A 27,725-nucleotide genomic window follows, 5' to 3' on the forward strand; every position below is an offset into this window, starting at 1 on the left:
TGGGTAGAGGGGTCACAGTGTAGGGGTTTTCGAGTGGTGGAAGTAATGGGTTGAGGTGTCACAGCGTGGGGGGTTTCAGGGGGAATGGGTAGAGGGGTTACAGTGCTGGGGATATCTGAGAGTTAGAGAAGTGACAGTGTGGCGGTATCTGGTGTGTAAAGGGTACACAGTACAGGGGTATCCAGGGGAATGGGTAGAGTTGTCACATTGAGGCGGTAAGGGGGAGATCAGTAGAGTGGTCACAGTGTGGGGGTATCGGGGGGGGGGGATTGGGTAGAGGGGTCACAGTGAGGGGGTATGGGGGCATAGGTAGAAGGGTCACAGTGAAGGGGTAGAGGGGGGAATGGGTAATGGGGTTACAGTGCTGGGCATATTTGTGAGGTAGAGAAGTGACAGTGTGGCGGTATCTGGGGTGTAGAGGGGTCACAGCATGGGGGTATGAGTAGAGGGGTCACACTGCAGTGGGTATCGTAGGAATGGGTAGAGGGGTCACAGTGTGGGGGGGTATCAGGGGGATGGGTAGAGGGGTGATAGTGCTGGATAAAATGGGTAAAGGGATTACAGTGCTGGGGATATCTGTAAGCTAGAGAGGTGACAGTGTGGGGGTATCTGGGGTGTAGAGGGGTCACAGTGTGGGTTTATTGGGGGGAGAATGGGTAGAGGGGTCACAATGCAGGGGTATTGTGGGAGAATGGGTTCAGGGGTCACAGTTAGGGGTAGCAGGGAGAGAATGGATAGATACATAGTGTGGGGTGTATGGGAGATAGGTAAAGGGGTCACAGTGCCGGAGTATTGGGGGGATGGATATAGGGATCACAGTGCAGGGGGTAACGGGGGAAAAATTGGTCACAGTGCGAGGGGTTTCTGAGGGAATGGGTGAAGGGGTCACAGTGTGCTGGGAATGGATAGAGAAGTGACAGTGATGGGAATATCTGTGAGGTACAGAGATGCCAGTGCGGGGGTACCTGGGGTGTAGAGGGCTTACAATGAGGGGTATGGGTAGAGGGGTCACAGTGCAGAGGGTATTGTGGGAATGGGTAAATGGGTTACAGTGCTGGGGATATCTGTGAGGTAGAGAGATGACAGTGTGGGGGTATCTGGGTGGTGAGGGGTCACAGTGTGAGGGGTATTGTGGGAGTGTGTAAAGGGGTCACGGTGGGGGTATCGTGGGAAAGGGTAGAGGGGTCACAGTGAAGTGGTAAGGGTGAGATCGATAGAGGGGTCGCAGTGCAAGGGGTATTAGGGAAAAATGGGTAGAGGGTTCACAGTGTTGGGATTTTGGGGGGATTGGTTAAAGTAGTCACAGTGCAGAGGGAATGGATAGAGTCACAGTGCTGGGGATATCTGTGAGGTAGAGAGGTGACAGTGTGGGGGGTATCTGGTGTGTAAAGGGGTCACAGTAGAGGGGTATCCAGAGGAATGGGGAGATCAGTAGAGGGGTCACAGTGTGGGGGTATCAGGGGGAGGTGATTGGGTAAAGGGGTCACACTAAGGGGTTATCGGGGGGATGGGTAGAGGGGTGACAGTGCTGGAGAAAATGGGTAGAGGGGTGACAGTGCTGGGGATATCTGTAAGTTAGATAGGTTACAGTGTGGGGGGTATCTGGGGTGTAAAGGGTCACAGTGTGGGTTTATTGGGGGGGGGGGGGAATGGGTAGAGGGGTCACATTTCAGGGGTATTGTGGGGGGAGATTAGATAGAGGGGTCACAGTGAGGGGGTATGGGGGCATGGGTAGAAGGGTCACAGTGAGGGAGTAGAGGGGTTACAGTGCTGGGGATATCTGTGAGGTAGAGAAGTGACAGTGTGGCGGTATCTGGGGTGTAGAGGACTCACAGCATGGGGGGGTCACAGTGCGGCGGGTATCATAGGAATGGGTAGAGGGGTCACAGTGTGGGGGGTGGGTAGAGGGGTGACAGTGCTGGAGAAAATGGGTAGAGGAATTACACTGCTGGGGATATCTGTACGCTAGAGAGGTGATAGTAGGGGGTATCTGGGGGGTAGAGGGGTCACAGTGTGGGTTTATTGGGGGGAGAATGGGTAGAGGGGTCACAGTGGGGGGGTATTGTGGGGGGGGGATTGGGTAGAGGGGTCACAGTGATGGAGTATTGGGAGGAATGGGTAGAGGGGTTATAGTGCTGAGGATATCTGTGAGGTAGAGAGGTGATAGTGAAGGGGATATCTGGGATAGTGAAGGGGGTATGGGGAGTAGAATGAGTAGAGGGGACACAGTGAGGGGGATTGGTAGAGAGGTCACAGTGTGGGGTTATTGGGGGGAGAACGGGTAGAGGGGTCACAGTGAGGGGGTATGGGTAAAGGGGTCAGCCCTTGCCGCCCCTCGGAAAAGCAATCCACAGTGGACGAGGATCGCTTGTCGGAGATGTTTCATGGGAGATGATATATTGCCTCCTCACAGCCTATTTTAACTCTGTAAATGCCACACCACCATGCTGCAACCACATTAGGTGGCAGTATTATGCAGTGTAATATGTGCTGTGCTATGTGTACAGCCATGAGTGGCTGCATACCCTTCTTTAGGTAAGTGGTTGGGGGGGGGGGCCTTAAAACCACAGCCCAACTGCCTGATTTTACTCCCCCTGGTCACCCATGTGAATGTGTCCTAAAGCAATGGGGAATAGTAGAGACATTGGGGGTTATTTATAAAAGTCAAATCCACTTTGCACTGCAAGTGCACTTGGAAGTGCAGTCGCTCTAAATCTAAGGGGTAGATCTGAAATGAGGGGAAGCTCTGCTGATTTTATCATCCAATTATGTGCAAGCTAAAATGCTGTTTTTTATTTTCCTTGCATGTCTACAGCGACTTTACTTCCAAGTGTACTCGCAGTGCAAAGTGGATTTTCCTTTAGTAAATAACCCCCATTGAATAAAAGGGATCAATGCATTGATTATACAATGTAACCTTGTGTGTGTAGAGTGACATTTTCTGTTATGTTTGAGTGTGGGCAGGGAAACGGGCCCCGTGATCTTCTATTACCCAGGGGCCCCATGAGTTGTCAGTACACACCTGCTAGCGATCCAAATTGATTCTGATCCATTTTGTTTTTATTTTGCATTAACATTTTTCATTATTATAAAAAATGCACTACATATTGCATTAAACACAATAGGGTATAAAAGTAATGTAACGGCGGCTCTTGAAGAGCACACGCTATGCGTTTTTCTAAAATTAAAGTTGCCTAAACTGCAGTTTGGTTTGGGTATATTTGTCTAAATTGGACTTCAGCATCAGTCTGATTGGACTGTGAAATATTCAGCCCGGCCACAGGGGGCACTGCCTCTTCTGGCAGGCGTGGAACTATGGTCTGGTCAGGTGCTTAAATTACTCTTCTTTCGGAGCCAGGTCAGTGGGAGTGGCCCTCTCGCTGTGCCCTCTGGGAGAGGGTATTTAAGATGCGCACGTCACGTGGTTCGGGGTTCCGGTCCAGTATGATGTGCTGACTTGATGGTCCTGGTCCTCCTGACCAGCCCCCAGGAAGGCTACGGCCTGGGGTGCGGATCCACCCGACTGTAATGCCTAAACTAAAGGAGGATTCTGAGGTGGTTGGGTGCCGTCTCCGGTTCGGGAGAGACCCATTGTACTTCAAGCATTCCAGGGGAGGACTCTTTAGAAGAACAACACGTACGGGTTGGTTTTCTTAGCAAGAGCCTGGAAGGGCTGAAGTAACCGAGAGAATCTGGTCTTGTGGATATCACCAAGCTGGCTGAAAGATCCAGGTATCCTACAAGTGTTTCAAGTTTAGTTTCCTACGTGTTCTGCAACAACGTCTGTGGCAGAGACATTATTTTGTATGTTCTGAAACAACGTCTGTGGCAGAGACTTGTTCCTGAGTAAGCACCTTGTTGGCTGCTAGGCCTTGTGAGAGAGGGACTGTCCAACCTGGGTGACCATCCAGCTGTGAATGGCTATTCTCTGGATGCAGTCATAGTAAGCTAATTCTTCAACGTTTTTTTTTACTTTGACACTAATGCCGCGTACACACGACCGGACTTTTCGAGGGACTAGGTCCGACAGTCTTTCCGACAGACTTTCCGAATGAACGGACTTGGCCACACACAATCACACCAAAGTCCGATGGATTCTAACGTGATGACGTATGACCAGACTAGAATAAGGAAGTTCATAGCCAGTAGCTAATAGCTGCCCTCGGTTTTTGTCCATCGGACTAGCATACACACAAACGGATTTCTCGGTCCAGCAGAGTTCCGGTGGGAAAATTTAAAACATGTTCTATTTCTAAAGTCTGCCAGATTTTTGGCAAGCAAAGGTCCGATGGAGCCCACATACGATCGAATTGTCCAACGGACTCCTTCCGTCGGACCTTTGCTGTCAAAAAATCCAGTCGTGTGTACGTGGCATAAGAGTACCTGAACTTCCTTTCCAACCCTCTGATCCCAAGTTGAAAGACTATTCAATGGTTTGAGTTTTGCAAATAAAATCCATTCAAGTGGATCTATTGTCAGTCTCAAGTTACTGGGTCATCTACCACGGGACATCCCCTAGATGTGCAACCAAGGAGAACGGAAGGTAACGGTAAGCCCAAAAATAACCAGAAGCTCCTTCGGGGGTTAGTGCTACAGTAACATAAGATGATTCCTACTTATTGTGTTTGGGTTGGGAGAGGTGGGTCCATCAGAATCTCTGCATCCTAACATAACGAATGTTATGTAGGAAGCCCTTCCAATTTGGTCCAACTGTACCACAAGCTACAGTTTGCTGGAGATAAGTGGCCTCGTTTTATAAAGTGTTGTATTTAGGATGATTTTGGGGAGGGCATGGGAATTATCATTGAAGTGTAGAAATCACTTAATAATTGTGATGTAAGTAAGAAATTAGATGGTGGAAGTCCCGTTGACAGAGTATATCTAGTTTTTATTCCTAATAAATGTTTAATCTATAAAATAAGGTCTATTGGAGTTGATGAAATTGTATGTACGTGGATAGGAAACTGGTTACATGAATAGGTCAAGACATTTTCCCTGGAAGCTGCGGAGCCAGTTTGTATGATGAGGCCACAATGTAGTGCACTGGGAACAAGATTAGAGATTTTTTGGATAAATTCAGGTGTCTCTTCCACAGACTTTGGATAGAAGTAAGAGGTGCGGAAAATTTGGTCTTTGGGTGTCGGTGACGTCTTCACTCTGTAACCCTATAGAGGTGCTCTTGATGAAAGCAAGAATTGGCAAGAATCCTGCAGAGATTCCACATCCCAAAAACACTTAATCAGGGACATTGGCATCAGGGGCTTCATAGCTGCTGGTAATCCAGGACTGATTCATTTCGACAAATGTCAGACCATAACCTTATAGAGGTACTCCACCTCCCTCTCCTCTTGTGTGTTCTGTGGCATAGGAACAATGATGTCTGCATAAAGTGGACCTTGAGAGTAAAGGAAGTCCTCCTCTTCCTCACGCTCCTCTGCCTCAAGTGCCCTGTCCATAATGCCACACAGAGTCTGCCTCCAGCAGGAACATAACAGTGATTGTGTCACTGATGCATCCATTGTAATAGCTCACCATCCTTGTGGCCTCCTCAAATGGCGACAGTAAAGTGCATGCATCCTTTATGGGCAGCTATTGGTGTGGGGAAAAAAAAGCCGAGCCGGCCTGAGCCTGTCATTGTGCCATGCTCACACAGGTACTTGTTGACGGCCCTCTGCTGCATGTGCAGCCGCTGCAGCATTGCCAAAGTCAAGTTCCACCTGGTGGGCATGTCACAAATCAGACGGTTTACAGGTAGGTGGAATTCCCGCTGAATTTCAGCACATTCTGCAAATTCACAGGATGGGGCAGAATACACCAGATGGAAAGGCAGAAGTTGTAGAGCCAGCAGCTTTGACAAGCTTGCATTTAGATGCTGGGCATGTGGGTGGCAGTGACTGTATTTTTTTTTCAGCTGCAGCAGATGGGGCAGAGAAATTTGAAGGCTATAGTCTATGGCTGGTGGTGTGCTGCTGGCAGATGTGCTGCATAGACCTCGGACACCCTGTGCTATACCCTCATCCATCATCAGTGGAGGCTGCTGAGAGGTCATGAAGTATAGCGGGGACAGACTGAGGTGAGTAAGGAGCAGGCACAGATTTGCTCCCATTTTGTGTGGCTTTCAGGTGCTCTTGCCAATGGGCTTAGTAATGGGCGGTTAAATGCATTGTCAAGCATGTGGTACCCAAACGGCTGGTATTTTTGCCACTCTGGATGTGCTTTAGACAAAGTTTGCACATTGTAGCGATCAGCTGCACATTTGCTACAAAAGGCCCACACAGATGAGCTGTGGGAAGTGGACCAGGAGATAAAAGTTCCACAATGTGATGTAATAGGGTTGCTGCTGTCTACTCTTCCATGATGGCTGCCTTGTTGGGGTTGTGCCTCACCCTTACTTTACTGCTCTGCTCTATCTGGCACCCAAGTCGCGTCAGTGACCTCATCATCTTCATCTCTTCCATCCTCATTTCTACTGGAGACAACTTGGCAATATGCTGTGGCTGGGGGAACATGGATGCCAATTTGTGTAACAGTGTTCTCCCCTCTCTGTAGGCTCATGTTCCTGCCTTCCTCAACCTCAGAACCAATATCTGAATCAAGTAATGGCTGTGCATCATCAAATAACTCAGCTGACTTTTCCATGCCTGACGCTGGGGCTATGGCAGGAATAGCTGTGGACATGGAGGCAGGTTTTGCCACTCTGGTATCAGCAGTGGACTGTGCACTAGTCTCTGCTTGGTTGACGGTGGATGAGGAAGATGAGGATGGTTTAGTAAGCCAGTCCACCACCTCCTCTGCATGCTGTGGCTGGATAGCATGGGCAACATCACAGGAAACGATGCCCTGCCTGAGGACTGACCATGTCCACCTTTGCCTGTGGACACGTACGCTGCTGACCCTCTCACAGTGCCATGGCAACGTTTGCCTCTCCTTGTTGTTGTCCCAGACATGATGGGGGGGTGCTTAAAGTGGGGTACCCCCTAAAAAAAAAAAATTAAAAGTCAGCAGCTACAAATACTGCAGCTGCTGGCTTTTAATAATCGGACACTTACCTGCCCCAGGGTCCAGCGATGCGGGGGAACGAAGCCCCCCCCTCGCTCCCTGCTCTGCTCGCGGCGCCGTCATGCATACTGTGGGCACCCGGCTGTGGCTTCACAGCCGGGCACCCACTGCGCATGCGCGAGCGGCGCAGGGCGCCGTGATACGCCGTACAGTCACCTGGGACACATGACAGGTCCCAGGTGAATGTGCGGCGCGAGGGGAAGTGATGTCACCAGCCCGGGCAATGAGGAAGGCAGATTACGAGGGACCCCCTAGCAACCGGTATTTAGAGGTGAGTAAAAAATTTTTTTTTTGCCAATTATTTTTTTTTTATTTTTTTTACGAATTTTAAGCAGTTTTAATTTTTTGGTGGCAACACCACTTTAATAACAAAATGTAATAAAGATGTGGAAATGTGTATGGGGATGCAGTTTGAACAATAGAAAGTGGTGTTTTGTGCACTTTAACTTGAGTACTCACTACACAGACACATTCCACTGATACACTATAATATACAGCAGTAAAACTGCACTAAAGCACTGCAATATACTGCGTCAATTGCGCAGTAACGCACAGAAATATACTGCGTTAAACACGCAGTAATGCACTAAACTACTGTATACTGCGTTAAACGGATAGTAACGCACTGAAAAATATGGCGTTAAACTTGCAGTAAAGCACTGAACTATACTGCATTAAACGGAAGGTAACACACTGAAATATATGGCGTTGAAATTACAGTAACGCACAGAAATATACTGCATTAAACATGCACTAATAAACAGAAATGTACTTCGTTAAATAGCACATAACGCACTGAAATATACGGCGTTAAACTTGCAGTAATGCACTGAAATATTTGCCGTTAAGCATAAGGTAACACACAGAAATATACTTAAATAAATGGCATGTAATGCACTGAAGAAATATACGCTGCTAAACTTGCAGTAACGCACTTAACTATACTGCGCTTAATGGTGGGTAACACACTGAAATATGCGGCGTTAAACTTGCAGTAATGCACGGAAATATACAGCATTAAATGACATGTAACGCACTGAAATATACGGTGTTAAACTCACAGTAACGCACTGAAATATACTATGCTAAGCGTGCACTAACACACAGAAATTTACTGCGTTAAATGGCATGTAACGCACTGGAATATACAGCATTAAACTTGCAGTAACACATTGAACTATATTGCGTTAAATGGAAGGTAACGCACTGAAATATACAGCATTAAACTTGCAGTATAGCATAGAAATATACGGCTTTAAATGACACATGACACACCAAAATATACGGCGGTAACCTTGCAGTAATGCACTGAAATATACAGCGTTAAACGTGCACTAACGCACAGAAATATACTGCGTTAAATGGCACGTAATGGACTGAAATATACACTGTTAAACTACAGTAAGGCACTTATATAAACTGCGTTAAATGGTCACTACACTCACACTGATTGAACTATCCCTAGATTAACACTAATGTAAAGATGAATGGTGGTCACACTACACTCACACTGACTAACTATCCCTAGATTCACACTAAATGGATATTCTACACTGACAATAGAATCAGAATAGCACACCATAGCACACTGTCTAGTAGCACTAAACAGAGCCCTGTTCTATCTCTCTCTACGCCGATATCACACTAAAATTGGCCACTTTTTAAAGAATACTTCTACCTGTGTGGGACAGGACTAAGAGCAATGATCCACGATTGGATTGAGTCATCATGACAGCGTCCAATCATGGCTCTGACAGTGCTCTGTGCCCTGATTGGGCAAAGCTTTCTTTGCTTCAGCTAATCAGGGCTTTCAATATACTGTACGGTGGCGCAGTACATTGTGGTAGTTCGGGGGGTCGAACGCCCCAATAATTTGGGGCATGGCTGCCCAATTCTAATGGACACCACATCACAACAGAGCCTTCAGGGACTGTGAACTGTTATTAAGTCATAGTTGCATCCTTCCTCACACACAGCAGGGAAGGGAGACAGATGAGGAGGTAGCAGAGAGGACTGCGCTCCATTGAGGGGTTTTTTTCTCCTCCGATTACTGGCTCCCTCTGTCCTTTTTTGATCTAGCATCAGTGTGCAACCTCTTGGGATAGGTCCAGGCTGGAGCCACAGGCAGTAATTGCCAAGAACGTTCTCTTCAAAGAACAGTATATACCTTAACCTCTTCCCGCCCGCACTATAGCCAAAAGACAGCTACAGAGTGGGCTTACTTTGCTGAGAGGGCATCGATGGATGTCCTCCTGTTATCGTGCTGCCCACGTGCCCCTATGGTGTGCAGACAGCGCACTCTGTGATCGCTGCGTTCTTAGGATGCAGCTGATCACAGATCGGGGTAAAGGGCCAATCCCTTTACCTTATGATCAGCTGTGTCCAATGACAGCTGATCACAATGCCGGTCGACTCTCCTTTCTTCATCCTGACAGCGGAAGGAGAGGAGAGTCGATAACTGGCTTGTGTGTATCTTATCATTGCATTATGACCAAATTGTGTTGCTGGTGGGGAAGCAGTGACAGTACTGAGAAGTGGATGGTAAAAGGTAGGAATAGCAGAGGAAGATGTCTTATGCCGTGTACACACGACCAAACTTTCCAGTAGACTAGGTCTGACGGTCTTCCCGACTGACTTTCTAGCAGAGTTCCGACTGACTTTCCGAACGAACAGACTTGGCCACACACAATCACACCAAAGTCCAACGGATTCGACCGTGATGACGTACGACCAGACTAGAATAAGGAAGTTCATAGCCAGTAGCCAATAGCTGCCCTAGTGGCGGTTTTCATCCGTCGGACTAGCATACAGACAAACTGATTTTTCGAGCGGACTCGAGTCCGTCGGAAAGATTCGAAACATGTTTTAAATCTAAAGTCCGTCTGATTTTTAGACAGCAAAGGTCCGATGAAGCCCACACACGATTGAATTGTCCGGTTGTGTATACGCGGCAAAAGGGGTTGCTCTGGGTGAGAGAGCTGTTACGTCTTAGGAAAAAAAAACATTCCCTCTAAACAGTATTTTGTAAAAAATAAAAAAATAAAAATAAAAAAACTATTTGGCATTGGTGCATGTCCTTAAGGGCACTACCCACTCTATTTAATTCTGTGAGATTTTGGATGGGTCCCTAATCCAATATAATTTTTTTTAACATTTTTAGTCTTTTTTCATTTATGTTGCAAAAAATAAAAAACCCAGTGGTTCTCAAATACCATCAAAAGAAAGCTCTGTTTTTGTGAAAAAAAAATTACATTTTGTTTGGGTACCGTGTTACATGACAGCGCAATTACCAGTTAAAGTAGCTCAGTGCAGAATAGGGAAAAATGCCCTGGGCATGAAGGGGGTAAAATCTTCCAGAGCTCAAGTGGTTAAAAGAGCTGTTTATTTTGCATCTATAAGGCTATACAGTACATACACACACACAGCACAAGGCCATGTGTTCACACTATGAGATGTTTCTCGAAGCTGCAGTTCCTCTGAGCTTCACATGGTGGTGATCTGACTTATAGTCTCTATAAGGAAGATAAGGAGTTCTCTATGGAAGACAGGAAGTGATGTCAGAGGAAGTGATGTCAGGTTCAGAGAGGAATTTCTAGGTGAGAGGTGACTTGGGAGGAAGTAGAGAGGAGACATTGCTGGAGGTGGCAGAAGAGGAGGTAATAATATCTTATTTTCTATTCTCCCCCCCCCCCCCCCGTCGTCATGTCCGTCCTCTTCCTCCATAGTCACTGTGACGTCTTCAGCAGATGATGACACACACATATATAGATTAACCCCTTCAGGGGCAAAACACTTTCCCACTTATGTGGATAGGACAATTTTTTGTAACGACGGATGAGATTCAGATTTGATGATACCGTTTCCCTGAAAATAAGACCTAGCGTGATTGTCGGTGATGGCTGAAATATATGCCCTACCCCCCAAATAAGCCCTAGTTAAAGTCCTTGCAGGTTTTATTTTCAAGGTAGGGCTTATTTTCGGGGGAAACAGGGTAGGGCTTATTTGGGGGGGTAGGGCTTATAGTGCAGCCATTACCGACAATCACATTAGGTCTTATTTTGGGGGAAACAGGGTAGCGAATAAGTTTTGCACTCTCCACCAATAATAGGTGCTAAAAAGTAGCTGCAGTGTTGGATTGGTGACAGGACATGCCTGATCCCATAGGGGAAGTGTGGTGGGAAATCTTGCTCTTTGTCAGGGCTGGACTCAGCCCTTCCTTCTCAGAGCTGGCCGCTCAGCTGTCGGCTAATTACCAGCTCCTATCTCTCCACAGTTACTCAGCTGTTGATGATATCCTGCTTGTCAGTCTTGCCTAATTAAGCCATTCAGCCCAGTGGATCTCTGGCCTTGGTCAACAGCACAAGAAACTATCTCCTGCGTTCCTGTTTAAAGACTTTCTTTGCTGACATCCCTACTGGCTCCAGGTCCTGCTTGCTCTATGTTGATCCCTGACTTTTGGCTTGGCTGACTATCTGTTCTGGTGCTGAACTTTGGCTATATTTTCTCTACGTTTGTTCTTTTTACGTTTATTATTAAACAAATGTGATATAACTGTACTTCTGTCTCGGTCTGATTTCATGGTTTCTGACAGTAGGCGAAGGCCATGAATTCAGAAGATGCAGTCAGTCCACTTGTTGGTGATAATTTTTCTAGATTGGATGAATTGGATCACCGTATGGATCAGTTTACCATTAGAGGTCGACCGATATGGGTTTTTCTCTGGCCGATGCCGATGCCGATATTTAGAAATCATGGTGGCCGATAGCCGATATATAATGCCGATTTTTTTTTGGGCCGATATGTTAGGCCGATTTTATTTTATTTTATTTATTTATTTTTAATCCCCCTTGATCTAACACACCTTTCCCACTGGGGCGTTTTTTTAAGGCGCTTTTGGGCTAAAAATAGCGCCTGTAAAGTGCCTGCAAAATGGCTCCCCTGCAGTCTGTGTGAAAGACAGAGTGCTTTCACACTGAGGTGATGCGCTGGCAGGATCTTAAAAAAAAAGTCCTCCAAGCAGCACGTTTGGAGTGGTGTATACCGCTCCTCCACCACTCCTGCCCATTGATATGAATGGGCACCACTGCCGAAGCGGTGCTTCATGGGCGCATTTAACCTCTTCCTTGGCCGCTAGCTGGGTTATATGTGCCCCACTAGCAGCCAAATGGCACCGCTAAAATGATGGTAAAGCGCCGCTAAAACTTGCGTTTTACCATCAACGCCTGCCCGCTCCAGTGCGAAAGCAGCCTTCATTAGTGATACAGAAAATTTCTTACACTTAAACATTTATTAAACAAAACAAACCTCCAATCAGTTTACTTGTATGTATGATCTAGATAAAAAAAAAAAAAAAACCTATATATTAAATAAAAACGGGTAGTCAAAACTTTTGGACAAAAAAAAAAAAAAAATGGACTAACTTTACTGTTTTTATTTTATTTTTATTTTTTAAATGGTGTATTTTTTTCCCAAAAAAATGCATTTGAAAGACCTCTGTGCAAATGCCGTGTGACATAAAATATTGCAACAACCGCTATTTTATTCCCTAGGATCTCTGCTAAAAAAAAATATATATAATTTTTGGGGGTCTAAGTGATTTTCTGGCAGAAAATACAGGATTTTTACTTGTAAGCAACAAGTGTAAGAAAAGTATTTAAATGGTTAAACTGAGAACTTCTACACAGAGATGACTTCATTCATTCAGTGTAAACATTGTATCATTTAGTTCTTTTCTTGGCAGTCTGCCCAGAGAGGAGGAAAGTGTTGCTATGACGACTCAGACAACTCACACTGACTTCTTACAGAACTCATTTCAAAGTCCCGCTGTAGAATCGGCTTTTTATCAGCAGAATCGGCCGATGCCGATTATTTAAAAAACGGCAAATATCGGCCGGCTGATATATCGGTCGACCTCTATTTACCATGGTTTTACAAACGCTCCTGAGTCACACGGCTCACCTGGAATCTTCCACTGTGGCCGCCTCGGTACAACCTATGCTGCAGGCCGTCCCTACTGCTGCTCCAGTCTCTGTGCAGGCACTCGCCTCAAGTATTACCTCTATAAGAGGTATGTCTGGTTCCGCTCAGCTTCCCCAGAGATTTGGGGGCGATCCAATGCAGAGGGTTTCTCAATCAGGTTGAGATATATTTTGAGATGCTGCCCCAGGCGTTTCCCATGGACAGAAACAAAGTAGATTTCGTGATATCTTTTGCTTTCTAAAGGGGCCTTGGCCTGGGCAAACCCTCTATGGGAGATGCAAAAACCTGTTGTCTTGAGCTACCCTGAGTTTGTGGATTTGTTTAAAAGGGTATTTGATGTTTTCCCCTCAAGCCTGGTGGTCCTCCAGGGGGGAGGGGTCATTAAAGAGGGGACACTGTCAGGGCTGGGCTCAACCCTTCCTTCTCTGAGCTGGCCGCTCAGCTGTCAGCTAATTGACAGCTCCTATCTCTCTCCACAGTTACTCAGCGTTTTATGATATCCTGCTCATAGGTCCGGCCTACTTATGCCATTCAGCCCAGTGGATCTCTGCCCTCGCCTTGGTCAACATCGCAAGAAACGATCTCCTGTGTTCCTGTTTAACCACTTGACCACTGGGCACTTAAACACCCTTAATAACCAGACCAATTTTCAGCTTTCGGTGCTCTCACATTTTGAATGACAATTACTCAGTCATGCAACACTGGACCTATATGAAATTTTTGTCCTTTTTTTCACACAAATGGAGCTTTCTTTTGGTGGTATTTAATCACCGCTGGGTTTTTTATTTTTTGTGCTATAAAAGAAAAAATACAGAAAATTCTGTAAAAAAATGAATTTTTATTTGTTTCTGTTAGAAAATTTAGCAGATTAGTAATTTTTTCTTCATAAATTTTGGCCAAAATTTATACTACTACATATCTTTGGTAAAAATAAGTACAAATTGGTGGATATTATTTGGTCTTTGTGAAAGTTATAGAGTCCACAAGCTATGGTGCCAATATCTGAAAATTGATCACACCTGAAGTACTGACGGGCCTATTTCAATTCTTGAGACCCTAACATGCCAGAAAAGTACAAATACCCCCCAAATGACCCCTTTTTGGAAAGAAGACATTCCAAGGTATTTAGTAAGAGGCATGATGAGTTTTTTGAAGTTGTCATTTTTTCCCACAATTCTTTGCAATATCAAGATTTTTTTTTACTTTTTTTTTTTTTTTTTTCACAAAATTGTCATATTATCAGTTTATTTCCCACACACAGCATATGCATACCACAAATTACACCCCAAAACACATTCTGCTATTACTCCCGTGTATGGCGATACCACATGTGTGAGACTTTTACACAGCGTGGCCACATACAGAGGCCCAACGTGCAGGGAGCACCATCAGGCATTCTGGAGCACCCAGGACAATTCTGACATTTCTCTCCTACATGTAAAAATCATCATTTATTTGCTAGAAAATTACATCGAATCCCAAAACATTATATATGTTTTTTTAGCAAACACCCTGGAGAATACAATGGTGGTCGTTGCAACTTTTTATCTCGCACGGTATTTGCGCAGCAATTTTTCGAATGCTTTTTTTTGGAAAAAAAACTGTTTTGTGCTTAAAAAAAAAAAAAAAAACACAGTAAAGTTAGCCCAATTTTTGCATAATGTGAAAGATGAAGTTACACCGAGTAAATCGATACCTAATATGTCACTCTTCAAAATTGCACAGGCTCGTGGAATGGCGCCAAACGTCGCTACTTAAAAATCCCCATAGGCGACGATTTAATTTTTTTTTTACTGGTTACATGTTTTGAGTTACAGAGGAGGTCTAGGGCTAGAATTATTGCTCTCGCTCCAACGTACGCAGCGATACCTCACATGTGTGGTTTGAACACCGTTTTCATATGTGGGCGGGACTTACGTATGCGTTCGCTTCTGCATACGAGCACATGGGGACAGGGGCGCTTTAAAAAAAAAAAAAAAATGTTATTGTTCATTTTACTTTATTTATTTTAGTTTGACATTTTTTTCCCCAAAAATTAATTTTTTGATCACTTTTATTCCTATTACAAGGAATGTAAACATCCCTTGTAATAGGAATATGGCATGACAGGTCCTCTTTACAGTGAGATGTGGGGTCAATAAGACCCCGCATCTCACCTCTAAGCTGGGAAGCCTGAAAAAAATAAAAATAAAAAGATTCTGGATTTGATCGTATTGGCGAGTCGGTAGAAGCACCGGAGGGCGGCGGGAGGGGGGGGGGGTGTCTATGGCTGGGTATTGCAGGGTATCACCGACTATGGCTGGGTATGGCTGGGTATATCAGAGTATGGCTGGGTATCTCAGAGTATGGCGTTGCAGAGTATTGCGTTGCAGAGCATTGCAGGATATTGGAGGGTGTTGCAGAGCATTGCAGAGTGTTGCAAGGTATTGGCGGGTGTTGCAGAGCATTGCAGAGTGTTGCAGGGTATTGGTGGGTGTTGCAGGGTATTGGTGGGTGTTGCAGGGTATTGGTGGGTGTTGCAGAGCATTGCAGAGTGTTGCAGAGCATTGCAGAGTGTTGCAGAGCATTGCAGAGTGTTGCAGAGCATTGCAGAGCATTGCAGAGTGTTACAGGGTTTTGGCGGGTGTTGCAGAGCGTTGCAGGGTATTGCAGGGTATTGCAGGGTAATGCAGAGTAATGGCAGGGTATTGCAGAATATTGCAGTGTAATGCAGACTATTGCAGACTATTGCAGGGTAATGCAGGGTAATGCAGGGTATTGCAGGGTATTGCAGAGTAATGGCAGGGTATTGCAGAGTATTGGCAGGGAATTGAGGGGTTAAATTCGGTGAGCAGCGATGTGGGCACTGCAGATGCAGCCCACATCGCTGCTGACACCGATCTCCTCCCCCTCCGCTGTTCCGATCGGTACAGAGAGGGGGAGGGAGGAACTGGCGTCATAACATGACGCCGGTTTGTTTACAAGTGATCACTCCGTCATTTGACGGAGCGATCACGTGGTAAACGGCCGCGACGAGCGGCCGTTTACCGTGATCCGTGATGTGCCGGGTCCTGTGGACCCGGCGGTCACGGATGCTCTCGAGTGCGCGCCCCCAGGGGGCGCGCGAGAGCGGAATTCTGGGAGGACGTCATATGACGGCCTCCCACAGTTAAGAAACCGCCCTAAAGCCGTCATTCGGCTATAGGGCGGTTATTAAGTGGTTAAAGGCTTGCTTTGCTGACATGCCTTTTGGCTCCAGATCTTTCTTGCTGTTCCACTAAATTGATCCCTGACTTCTGGCTTGGCTGACTATCCGTTTATTCTTTTTACTTTTATTATTAAACAAGTGTTATATAATTGTACTTCTGTCTCGGCTTGATTTAATTATTTCTGAAACTCTTACAGTCCCCCGTGGTCATCTCTGCTTGGGATAAAATGTTGCAAACAAAATTTCTCTGTCGCTCCTGTTACACCCCATTTGTTCCCTTTCAGATGGGTAGGCTTGCATCGCCCAACTGCACTAAATGTACCGGGAATGTGGGCTAATTCTATCATATGGTCTGGGACCGTCCCTGTATTCAAGCTCACTAGTCTGAAACACTCATTTTGATAGCACAACCCTCCAAATCCCAAGTATTTATAATCCTTTACGTTGTTTACTGGGATATTTTGAAGAGGATACTCTATCTGCAGGGAGGAAAATACTTTTATGGTTAATATTTATTTATTATATAAAAGCCATACTTCTAACCTGGAAGTCCGCAACCCCTCCCTCCCTCTTACTTTGGATTACTCTGATTTAATAAGGCTCTTCCTATGTATAAATTAACTTTTGAAGCAAGAGGCTGCCCTAAGAAATTTACTATTTAAAGGGCTTGTAAACCTTCTGTTTTTTTTTTTCTCCACCTTAATGCATCACAAATGTGCGGAGTAATCAGCAGTGGAAACAACATGTCTCACAACCAGCAAAAGCTAAAAAATGTATAAAATAAAATGATCATGTGTGCAAATGTGCTGAGTAATCAGCAGTGGAAATAACATGCCCCCTAGTAACCAGCAAATGCAAAATAGTATATAAATGTGCAGTGTAATCAGCAGTGGAAACAACATGTCTCACAATAACCAGCAAAAGCTAAAAAAAATGATGAAATAAAATGATCATGTGTGTAAATGTGCTGAGTAATCAGCAGTGGAAATAGCATGCCCCCTAGTAACCAGAAAATGCGAAATAGTATATAATATTAAACTGTCATGCGCAAAAGCAAATGTGCCAAGTAATCAGCAGTGGAAACTACATGTGTAACCAGAAAATGCCAAACAATATATATAACAACATAAAATGATCACATGCAAAAGCAAATGTGCTGAGTAATCAGCAGTGGAAACATGTGTTTATCATGTCTCACAATAACCAGCAAAAGCTACGGTAACTAGTATATACCATAAAATGAACATGTGTGCAAATGTGCCGAGTAATCCGCAGTGAAAACAACAGCGCTAACAAGAATACATCAGCAAATCTATAAAATGAATGTTGCATATACAGGGTCCCTTTAACTACAAGGGGCAGGCTGCCCATTAGACCTTTTATAATGTAAAGGCCAATTGTAGGTGAGAATTTGTCAGGTAAGGTTGATGGTGGTGGAAAGCAGACATTTGGAGTCACGGTGGTTGTATGGTGCTGTGCTCTTATTGGATGGAATACGTTGATCGCCATGGATGAGTCATCAAACTCATGTTTCCACTGCTGATTAATTGGCGCAATTGATTTTGCATATGTTTATTTTATGTTACATATTGTTTGGCATTTTCATGGTTATTGTGACACGTTTTCACTGTTGATTACTCGACACAATTGTTTTTGCACATGTTAATTTTATCTTATATATTGTTTAGCATTTTCTGGGTTTTGATGTTGTTTCCACTGCTGATTGCTCGGCACATTTGCTTTTGCACATGTTAATGTTATATATTATTTGGCATTTGTTGGTTATGGAGACACATGGTAACCCGTGCTGTTTCCACTGTGGATTACTCGCCACATTTGTTTTTTTTTTTGTTTTTACTTCTATGTCCCTCGTATTTAACATTCACTGGGTTTGGATATTTCCAATGCTGATTACTCATCACGATTCATTTTGCACATGTTCATTTTATGTTATATATTATTTAGCATTTGTTTGTTATTGTGACACATTTTAACATGTGTTGTTTCCACGGCTGTTTACTCTGCACATTTACTTTTGCACATGCTAATGTTATAATATATATATATATATATATATATATATATATATATATATATATATATATATATATATATATATATATATATATATATATATATATATATATATATATATATATTATAGCATTTGGCTATTGTAACACAGGTTAATACATGTTGTTTCCACTGCTGATTGCTCAGCACATTTTCTTTTTTTTTTGCTCCTGCTAGTTATTGTAACAGATATTAATTATATATAGTGTGGTAAATTTTATGTTACAAATTTCAAATTCGGGTTGTACTGAAATTTCACCTCTGTTTCCAGGATTTATTTTTCAGTTAATTACTTTTGGGGCTCATCCATAATGCCCTGCACAGTCTTTGACTCGGATCAACAGACTCACATTGGCCAATAATGGAGAGGAGGTGGATAACTCTGTAGACAGGTGCAGTGCTGTCATTTTATTCACTAACCTCAAGGGAGAGCTGTGTCGCCACACTAGGCTTGCTGGAGCCCATTGAGAACTAAAAGCTCTCCAATCAGGGGTTCCAGGCAGCCATCTTGGGGAGGACAGCGTCTCCTTTTGCTAAATCCTGTGAGATTTGGGCAGCCATCTTGGGGAGGACATTGTCTCCTTTTGCCAAATCCTGTGAGATTTGGGTAGCCATCTTGGGGAGGACATTGTCTCCTTTTGCCAAATCCTGGGAGGTCTGGGTAGCCATTGTTGGGGAGGACAGGGTCTCCTTTTGCCAAATCCTGGGAGGTCTGGGCAGCCATCTTGGGGAGGACAGTGTCTCTTTTTGCCAAATCCTGTGAGGTCTGGGCAGCCATCTTGGGGAGGACAACGTTTCCCTTTGTCAAATCCTGTGAGATCTGGGCAACCATCTTGGGGAGGACGTTTCCCTTTGTCAAATCCTGTGAGATCTGGGCATCCATCTTGGGGAGGACAGCATCTCCTTTTTCCAAATCCTGTGAGATCTGGGCAACCATCTTGGGGAGGACAGCATCTCCTTTTTCCAAATCCTGTGAGGTCTGGGCAGCCATCGTTGGGGAGGACAGGGTCTCCTTTTGCCAAATCCTGGGAGGTCTGGGCAGCCATCGTTGGGGAGGACAGGGTCTCCCTTTGCCAAATCCTGGGAGGTCTGGGCAGCCATCTTGGGGAGGACAGTGTCTCCTTTTGCCAAATCCTGTGAGGTCTGGGCAGCCATCTTGGGGAGGACAACGTTTCCCTTTGTCAAATCCTGTGAGATCTGGGCAACCATCTTGGGGAGGACGTTTCCCTTTGTCAAATCCTGTGAGATCTGGGCATCCATCTTGGGGAGGACAGCATCTCCTTTTTCCAAATCCTGTGAGATCTGGGCAACCATCTTGGGGAGGACAGCATCTCCTTTTTCCAAATCCTGTGAGGTCTGGGCAGCCATCTTGGGGAGGACAGGGTCTCCTTTTGCCAAATCCTGGGAGGTCTGGGCAGCCATCGTTGGGGAGGACAGGGTCTCCCTTTGCCAAATCCTGGGAGGTCTGGGCAGCCATCTTGGGGAGGACAGTGTCTCCTTTTGCCAAATCCTGTGAGGTCTGGGCAGCCATCTTGGGGAGGACAACGTTTCCCTTTGTCAAATCCTGTGAGATCTGGGCAACCATCTTGGGGAGGACAGTGTCTCTTTTTGCCAAATCCTGTGAGGTCTGGGCAGCCATCTTGGTGGAGGACGTTTCCCTTTGTCAAATCCTGTGAGATCTGGGCAACCATCTTGGGGAGGACAGCGTCTCCTTTTTCCAAATCCTGTGAGATCTGGGCAACCATCTTGGGGAGGACAGTATCTCCTTTTTCCAAATCCTGTGAGATCTGGGCAACCATCTTGGGGAGGACAGCATCTCCTTTTTCCAAATCCTGTGAGGTCTGGGCAGCCATCTTGGACACAGAAGTGAATATACAGTATAGTACTCCTGGGTCATTGAAGCAGGAGAGGGACAGAACCCCGCTTGCCAGGTATTTTAAATGCGGGTTCAGCATACATTCTTCTTAACCACTTCAGCCCCGGACCAATTGTCAGCCTAAGGACCAGAGGTCTTTATACAATTTTGCACTGCACTGCTTTAACTGGTAATTGCGCGGTCATGCAATGTTGTATCCAAACGAAATTTGTGTCCTTTTTTTCCCACAAATAGAGCTTTCTTTTGATGGTATTTGATTGCCTCTGCGATTTTTAATTTTTGCGATATAAATGGAAAAAGACCGAAAATTTCGAGAAAAAAATATATTTTCTACTTTTTGTTATAAGAAAAATCGAATAAACTAAATTTTAGTCATACATTTAGGGCAAAATTTATTCAGCCACATGTCTTTAGTAAAAAAAATGTCAATAAGCGTATATTTATTGGTTTGCGCAAAAGTTATAGCGTCTACAAACTAGAGTACATTTTCTGGAATTTACACAGATTTTAATTTATGACTGCCTATCTCATTTCTTGAGGTGCTAAAATGGGAGGGCAGTACAAACCCCCCCCCCCCCCCCAAATGACCCCATTTGGAAAGTAGACACCCCAAGGAAATTGCTGAGGGGCATGTTGAGCCCATTGAATATTTTTTTTTGTCTCAAGTGATTGAATAATGACACAAAAAAAAAGTTTACAAAAAGTTGTCACTAAATGATATATTGCTCACACATGCCATAGTTATATGTGGAATTGCACCCCAAAATATATTCTGTTGCTTCTCCTGAGTACGGGGATACCACATATGTGGGACTTTTTGGGAGTCTAGCTGCGTACGGGGCCCCGAAAACCAATCACTGCCTTCAGGATTTCTAAGGGTGCACATTTTTGATTTCACTCCTCACTACCTATCACAGTTTCGAAGGCCATAAAATGCCAAAATAGCACAAGACCCCCCCAAATGACCCCATTTTGGAAAGTAGACACCCCAAGCTATTTACTAAGAGGCATGTTGAGTCCATGAAATATTTTATATTTTGCCACAAGTTGCAGGAATATTACAATTTTTTTTTTTTTTTGCACAAAGTTGTCACTAAATGATATATTACTCACACATGCTATGGGCATAAGTGAAATTACACCCCAAAGTAAATTCTGCTGCTTCTCCCGAGTACGGGGATACCCCATGTGGGGGACTTTTTGGGAGCCTAGCCACGTACGGGACCCCGAAAACCAAGCACTGCCTTCAGGATTTAAATATAAAACGCTACCAAAAAAAACTGTTAGCGATCGCAGGGATCAGGCCTGACTCTGCGAACGCTGCAGTTATGTGTTTAGTGTTTTCTAAGTGACAGTGATCGATCGATACTGCACTTGGGTGGGCTGAGCAGAGGGGCAAAACGCAGGTGCTAGCAGGTATATGGGCTGATCCCGCTAACAATGCATTTTTTTGGAACCCTAAACTGCTGGGGACGCTAGTATAGATCTGATCAGATCAGATATTGATCTGTTCAGATACTATACCACTACGGGAGGTGTATGCTTTGCGCGTGGGTGTTAGTGGTACTGGCACTAACCTAGCGCTGCCTGGGGTGACGCAGACCCTGACCCTAAAACCTAATTGATATCACCCGCCGGGTGATCAGGGGGTTAAACCTTTATTGGGTAATAAATGGTGGGTGCCCTGATGCTATAAAAAGCAAACTAACTAACCAGAGTCACCCGTAACACTTATACGGTGATCACTGGTGAAAGGGTTAACTAGGGGCAATCAGGGGGTTCAAATCTTTATTAGGTAGTATATGGGGGTCCCTGGCGCTATATAAAAACCTGACGGGGAACCTAAATAACTAACTGGCTAACCAGCATCACCAGTGGCACTTATACGGTGATCGCTGGTGAAAGGGTTAACTAGGGGCAATCAGGGAGTTAAAACCATTATTGGGTAGTATATGGGGGTACCTATCGCTATAAAAACCTGGCGGTGAACCTAAAAAAATAAATAACTAGCTACCTAGCGGCACCAGTGACACTAATGCAGCGATCAGAAAAACGATCGCTTAGTGACACTGGCAAAAGGGGGTGAAAGGGTTAACTCTAGGGGCAATCAGGGGGTTAAACCTTTATTGGGGGGTGGTAGGGGGCTACCCTGGACCTAACAATAACTGCCCTGACAGTTTTTACTTTTACAACTGACACTAAATGCAGTGATCAGTAAATAAATGATCACTGCAATCAGTGACACTGTGACTGGGAGGGGAGGTGGGGGGGCGATCGGGGGGGGGGGTGATCGGGGGTTTGTGTGCCTATGTGTGCCTACATATCAGTGTAGTGTTTGGTGCACACTTACTTTCACTGTTCTCCTCGTAGTCCGGTCAAAAAGACGCCCCGAGGAGAATGACATCACTTCCTCCCTGCCTGTGTTTACAATACACAGCGGGGGAAGCTTCTCATTCGCCAGGAGCGATCGAGAGGGGATGGCCAGAAATCAACAGCCATCCCCTCATCCCGGATCGCTCCTGAAGCGAAACGGACCGCCACATCCAGCGGGAGGGGGTCCGATCGGACCCCCCCACCCGCTGGAAGGCAAGCACGTACATGTACGTGCTTGTGCCTGTACATGCCATTCTGATGACGTACATTGGCATGCGGCGGTCCTTAAGTGGTTAATGAAAGGGAGTCCTCGACTATGCTTGTTATGCTAGAATCCCCAAATTATATTTTAGCAAAGACCCTAGAGAATAAAATGGTGATCCGTGCAGTTTTTTTATGTCACAACTTTTCTGCACAACGTTTTTTGAAATGCAATTTTTTTGGGAAAAAATATATTTTAATGATTTAAAAAAAGAAAAAAATACACATAATATAATATACCCACATTTTTGTGTATAATCTGAAAGATGATGTTACGCCAAGTAAATAGATACCTAAAATGATACTTAGTCATGCTTTAAAATTGTGCATGCTCGTGGAATTGGGCCATCTGTGGTATTTAAAGATCTCCATAGGTGATGCTTTAAAAATTTATTTAAAGCGGTTCTTCACCCTAAAGGGGAAGTTCCGCTAATCTGATCCCTCCCCCCTCCAGTGCCACAATCGGCACCTTTCAGGGGGGAGGGGGGTGCAGTTACCTGGATAATCCAGGTAACTGCACCCACTTCCGGCCAGACCGCCGCAGACGCCCCCCCCCCCGTTGTGTTCTGGGAAACACACAGTTCCCAGAGACACAGCGGGGGACCATAAGAGACGCGCAGCGCGACTCGTGCATGCGCAGTAGGGAACTGGGCAGTGAAGCAGTCATGCTTCACTTCCCGATTCCCTGACAGAGGATGGCGGCGGTGGCAGCAGCGAGACGAGCAATCGCTCGTCATCTGCCGCCGACATCGCTGGACCCTGGGACAGGTAAGTGTCCATTTATTAAAAGTCAGCAGCTGCAATATTAGTAGCTGCTGGCTTTTAATATTTTTTTTTTTTTGGTGCAGCTCCTCTTTAACTACTTCCCACCCGGCCAATGTACATATACGGCCGGGTGGGAGCTCTCTACTTCTGAGTGAGTATGAGCTGTTTTTTTACAGCTTTTTACTCACTGATCACCAGTCTAGTGAAAACACACAACACACCCCACAGTATAAACACAATGTCCCCAAAACACACATGTCCCCAATAATAAAAACACATGTCCCCCACATAAGTCCCACTAAAATCACATGTCCCAATGATCACCTGCACACATCTGTACATGATCATTTGCGTACATATGTCCGTTATCACACAAACCAATTGTGAGGGGTTAGCTTGGCAGCGGGTGTGTGTGACCCCCTGGATGGGTTCACAACACAAAATCAGGCACAGCAGACAGCGTTGTAGGTGCAAAAAAACAAAAGATGCGGTTTATTTATGCTACATGCAGTGAAACATATAACAGCCAAACAAAAATAAAACATGAAAATAAATCCTGGTCAGCTTGACCTCTAATTACACACTTAGATTCCCTGTCTAACAACTGAGTGCAACCTTGTGCTGCACCAGTCCCTGTCTCTGTTGTAGAGGTTTGCCACACAGGCGTTAACTCACCGCACAGAACAGGTATCACACTCCCCAGTCTATACACACAAAACTGGTTCCAGGATGGAGCATCTCCCTAAGCATGCTGGGGTTTTTTGTAGAGGTCTTAATGAGCCCACTTACTTCAGCTGGGCTCATTAACTCTTCCCCTCTAATTGTAAAAGTCTGCATAAAGCCTGAATCTAGGGCACACATATTTCCCATCCTGGATACAACCAGGTGACTTTACCTGTGTGCTGCCACATACCCCCCCCTCTTGTTTCAACCTTGGGGTTGTAACACAAGCAGTCAGACACGAATGTATCCGAGACAAAGCATCCACATTCCCCATTTTAACACCAGGGCGATGCTTAACTGTAAAGTTAAATTCTTGTAGGGCCAGGAACCACCTATTTACCCTTCTATTGGTCTCCTTGTTCTGAGCCATCCACTTTAAAGGAGCGTGATCAGTCACCAGGTCAAAGTGCCTACCTAGCAGATAGTACCGAAGGGAATCTAGAGCCCACTTCACTGCTAAACATTCCTTCTCAATCGTGGCGTAATTTACCTCATGGGACTTCAACTTCCTGCTGAGGTAAATGACTGGGTGCTCTTCCCCGTTCCAGACCTGGGATAACACTGCTCCTAACCCAACGTCTGATGCATCAGTTTGTACAACAAAGTCCTTAGAGAAGTCTGGTGAGTACAACACTGGCTGGCTACATAAGGCTGTTTTTAAGGACTGAAATGCTTCTTCAGCCTCTGGGGACCATTTAACCATAACCGACTCTTTCCCTTTTGTCAGGTTGGTGAGGGGCACAGCCTGAGAAGCAAAATGGGGAATGAATCGTCGATAATAGCCAGCGATTCCCAGAAAGGCTCGTACCTGTTTCTTGCTGTTGGGACGTGGCCAACTCTGTATGGCCTCGACTTTATTGACTTGGGGTTTTATCACCCCCCTCCCAATAGTGTACCCAAGATATTTGGCCTCCTCCTGTCCAATGGTACACTTCTTTGGATTGGCCGTAAACCCAGCTTCCCGGATAGAGTCTAGGACGGCTTGTACTTTTGGCAAATGTAAGACCCAGTCTGTGCTATGGATAATCACATCATCCAGGTAAGCTGCAGCATATTTCTGATGGGGCCTCAGAATCGTATCCATTTTCCGCTGGAATGTTGCCGGTGCATTCTGTAACCCAAACGGCATTCTCTTATATTGGAATGCCCCATCTGGGGTTACAAACGCAGTTTTCTCCTTGGCCGACTCGGCCAGGGGAATTTGCCAATAGCCTTTGGTGAGATCAAGAGTTGTCATATATCGGGCTGTTCCCAGCCGGTCAATCAACTCATCTATACGCGGCATGGGGTAGGTGTCAAATTTTGTAACTTTATTTAATTGTCGAAAATCGTTACAAAACCACCAGCTCCCATCAGGTTTGGGCACTAGTACGATAGGACTGGACCAGTCACTCTGGGACTCCTCTATCACACCCAATTCCAGCATCCTTTGAACCTCCCCACGTATTGCCTCCCGTCGGGCCTCTGGTATTCTATAAGGTTTTAGTTTTACCCTTTCTCCTGGCGGGGTGATAATGTCATGCTCTACGCCAGATGTTTGTCCCGGAAGCTCAGAGAAAATCTCTTTGTTACGAAGTACAAACTCTTTAACCTCCTGTTGTTGGGGTTTCGATAAGGTGACTGCCATTCCAACCTCAGGAACTAAGCAATCAGGCTGTACTTGTGACAAAGTCTCTGCGACTAGGGATTCCCTATCCCTCCAGGCTTTCAGCAGATGGACGTGATAGATCTGCTCCGGCTTTCGCCTTCCTGGCTGTCTAACCCTGTAGTTCACCTCACTAATTTTTTCAATTACTTCATATGGACCTTGCCATTTGGCCAGAAATTTGCTTTCAACCGTAGGGACTAGCACCAAGACCCTATCCCCCGGGGAAAAAGTACGGGTCTTGGCCCCACGGTTGTACACTCTCTGCTGTGCTAACTGCGCTTGGGTTAAATGTTCCTTTACAATTGGCATTACCTGTGCAATTCTATCTTGCATCAGGGCGACATGCTCAATCACGCTCCTGTGAGGAGAACTCTCATTTTCCCAAGTTTCCTTGGCGATATCCAGCAGCCCTCTTGGGTGTCTCCCATAGAGCAACTCGAAGGGTGAGAAACCCGTAGAGGATTGGGGTACCTCCCTAATGGCAAACATCAGATAGGGTATTAGACAGTCCCAATTCTTTCCATCTCTATCCACCACCTTCTTTAACATTTGTTTAAGGGTTTTGTTGAATCTTTCAACCAACCCATCTGTTTGGGGGTGATACACAGATGTACGCAATTGCGTCACTTTGTACAACTTGCATAATTCTTTCATAACCCAGGACATAAAGGGTGTACCTTGGTCCATAAGCAGTTCCTTACAAATACCCACGCGGCTAAAAACAAGAGATAGCTCTTTGGCTATGGTTTTGGCCGAGGTATTTCGAAGAGGAATTGCTTCCGGATAACGGGTGGCATAGTCCAATATAACCAAAATGTACTGATGCCCCCTGGCGGACTTCATTATCGGACCTACCAAATCCATTGCGATCCTTTCAAAGGGGATCTCAATGATAGGAAGAGGTACCAGCGGGTTACGGAAATGTGGCATAGGTGCCGACTTCTGACACACAGGGCAGGAGGAACAATAATTTTCTATTTCCTTCATGACCCCAGGCCAATAGAATCTCTGCAATACCCTCTCTCTGGTTTTCTCTGTCCCCAGATGACCTCCCAGAATGTGCCCATGGGCCAATTCTAACACCAACTTCCTGTAAGGTTTGGGCACTACAAGTTGCTCAATGGTTTCTTCTGCCCTTTGAGCCACTCGATACAGCAGGTCCCTTTCCATAGTGAAGTAAGGATAAGTGCAAGTCTTATCTGGGTTCACTAACTCGCCATCTATTTTCACCACATTTTCCCGTGCCTTTATTAGGGTAGGGTCTTTTAACTGTTCTGTGGCAAAATTTTCCCTGTGAACCTCAAGATCCGAAAACTCCACAGACGGCATGTTTTCATCTGAGGAGGTTGGCTCCTCCCCAGTTTCTCGAGTTTCCCCCGCCAATACCGACAAGGGAAATTCAGGAGCGTCCTCACCACTCCCAGAGGAATTCTGGTCATCTTCCTGGTCTATAGGGGCACCAGTGGGGGGCTCAGGACAATCCCAGAGTTCCCAGAATTTTGGAAAATCCCTTCCCACAATAGCATCATGTGGTAAGTGAGACACTAACCCCACCTGATGGGAGAGGTTACCTTTGGGGGTCTCAAAAAACACTGAAGTTACAGGATACTCTCGGGTGTCCCCATGCACACAAATAACAGCCACCCTGTTCTTCCCAGAGACCTCTGTAGTAACTAATTCAGCTTTTATCAATGTTACCAGGCTACCTGAATCCAGCAACACATCAACATTTCTACCATTAATACACATTTTACATAAATGTTTCTCAGGTCCCCGAATGG

At 45.3% G+C, this 27,725-nt stretch overlaps 1 protein-coding gene across 1 annotated transcript in view; it reads left to right on the forward strand.

Moving 5' to 3' along the window:
- The first annotated feature begins 10,652 nt into the window (after positions 1-10,652).
- LOC143989513 (uncharacterized) overlaps positions 10,653-27,725 on the forward strand; it is a 283,774-nt gene continuing 266,701 nt past the window's right edge. Inside the window, exon 1 of the mRNA XM_077489650.1 lies at positions 10,653-10,715. The gene's annotated coding sequence lies outside the window, so the exon portion shown is untranslated. The remainder of the gene's footprint in view (positions 10,716-27,725) is intronic.

This window comes from Lithobates pipiens, unplaced genomic scaffold (genome assembly GCF_037356315.1).
Source record: "Lithobates pipiens isolate NorthernLeopardFrog02 unplaced genomic scaffold, aLitPip1_a1.2 Scaffold_18, whole genome shotgun sequence".
NCBI classification, from domain to species: Eukaryota; Metazoa; Chordata; class Amphibia; order Anura; family Ranidae; genus Lithobates; species Lithobates pipiens.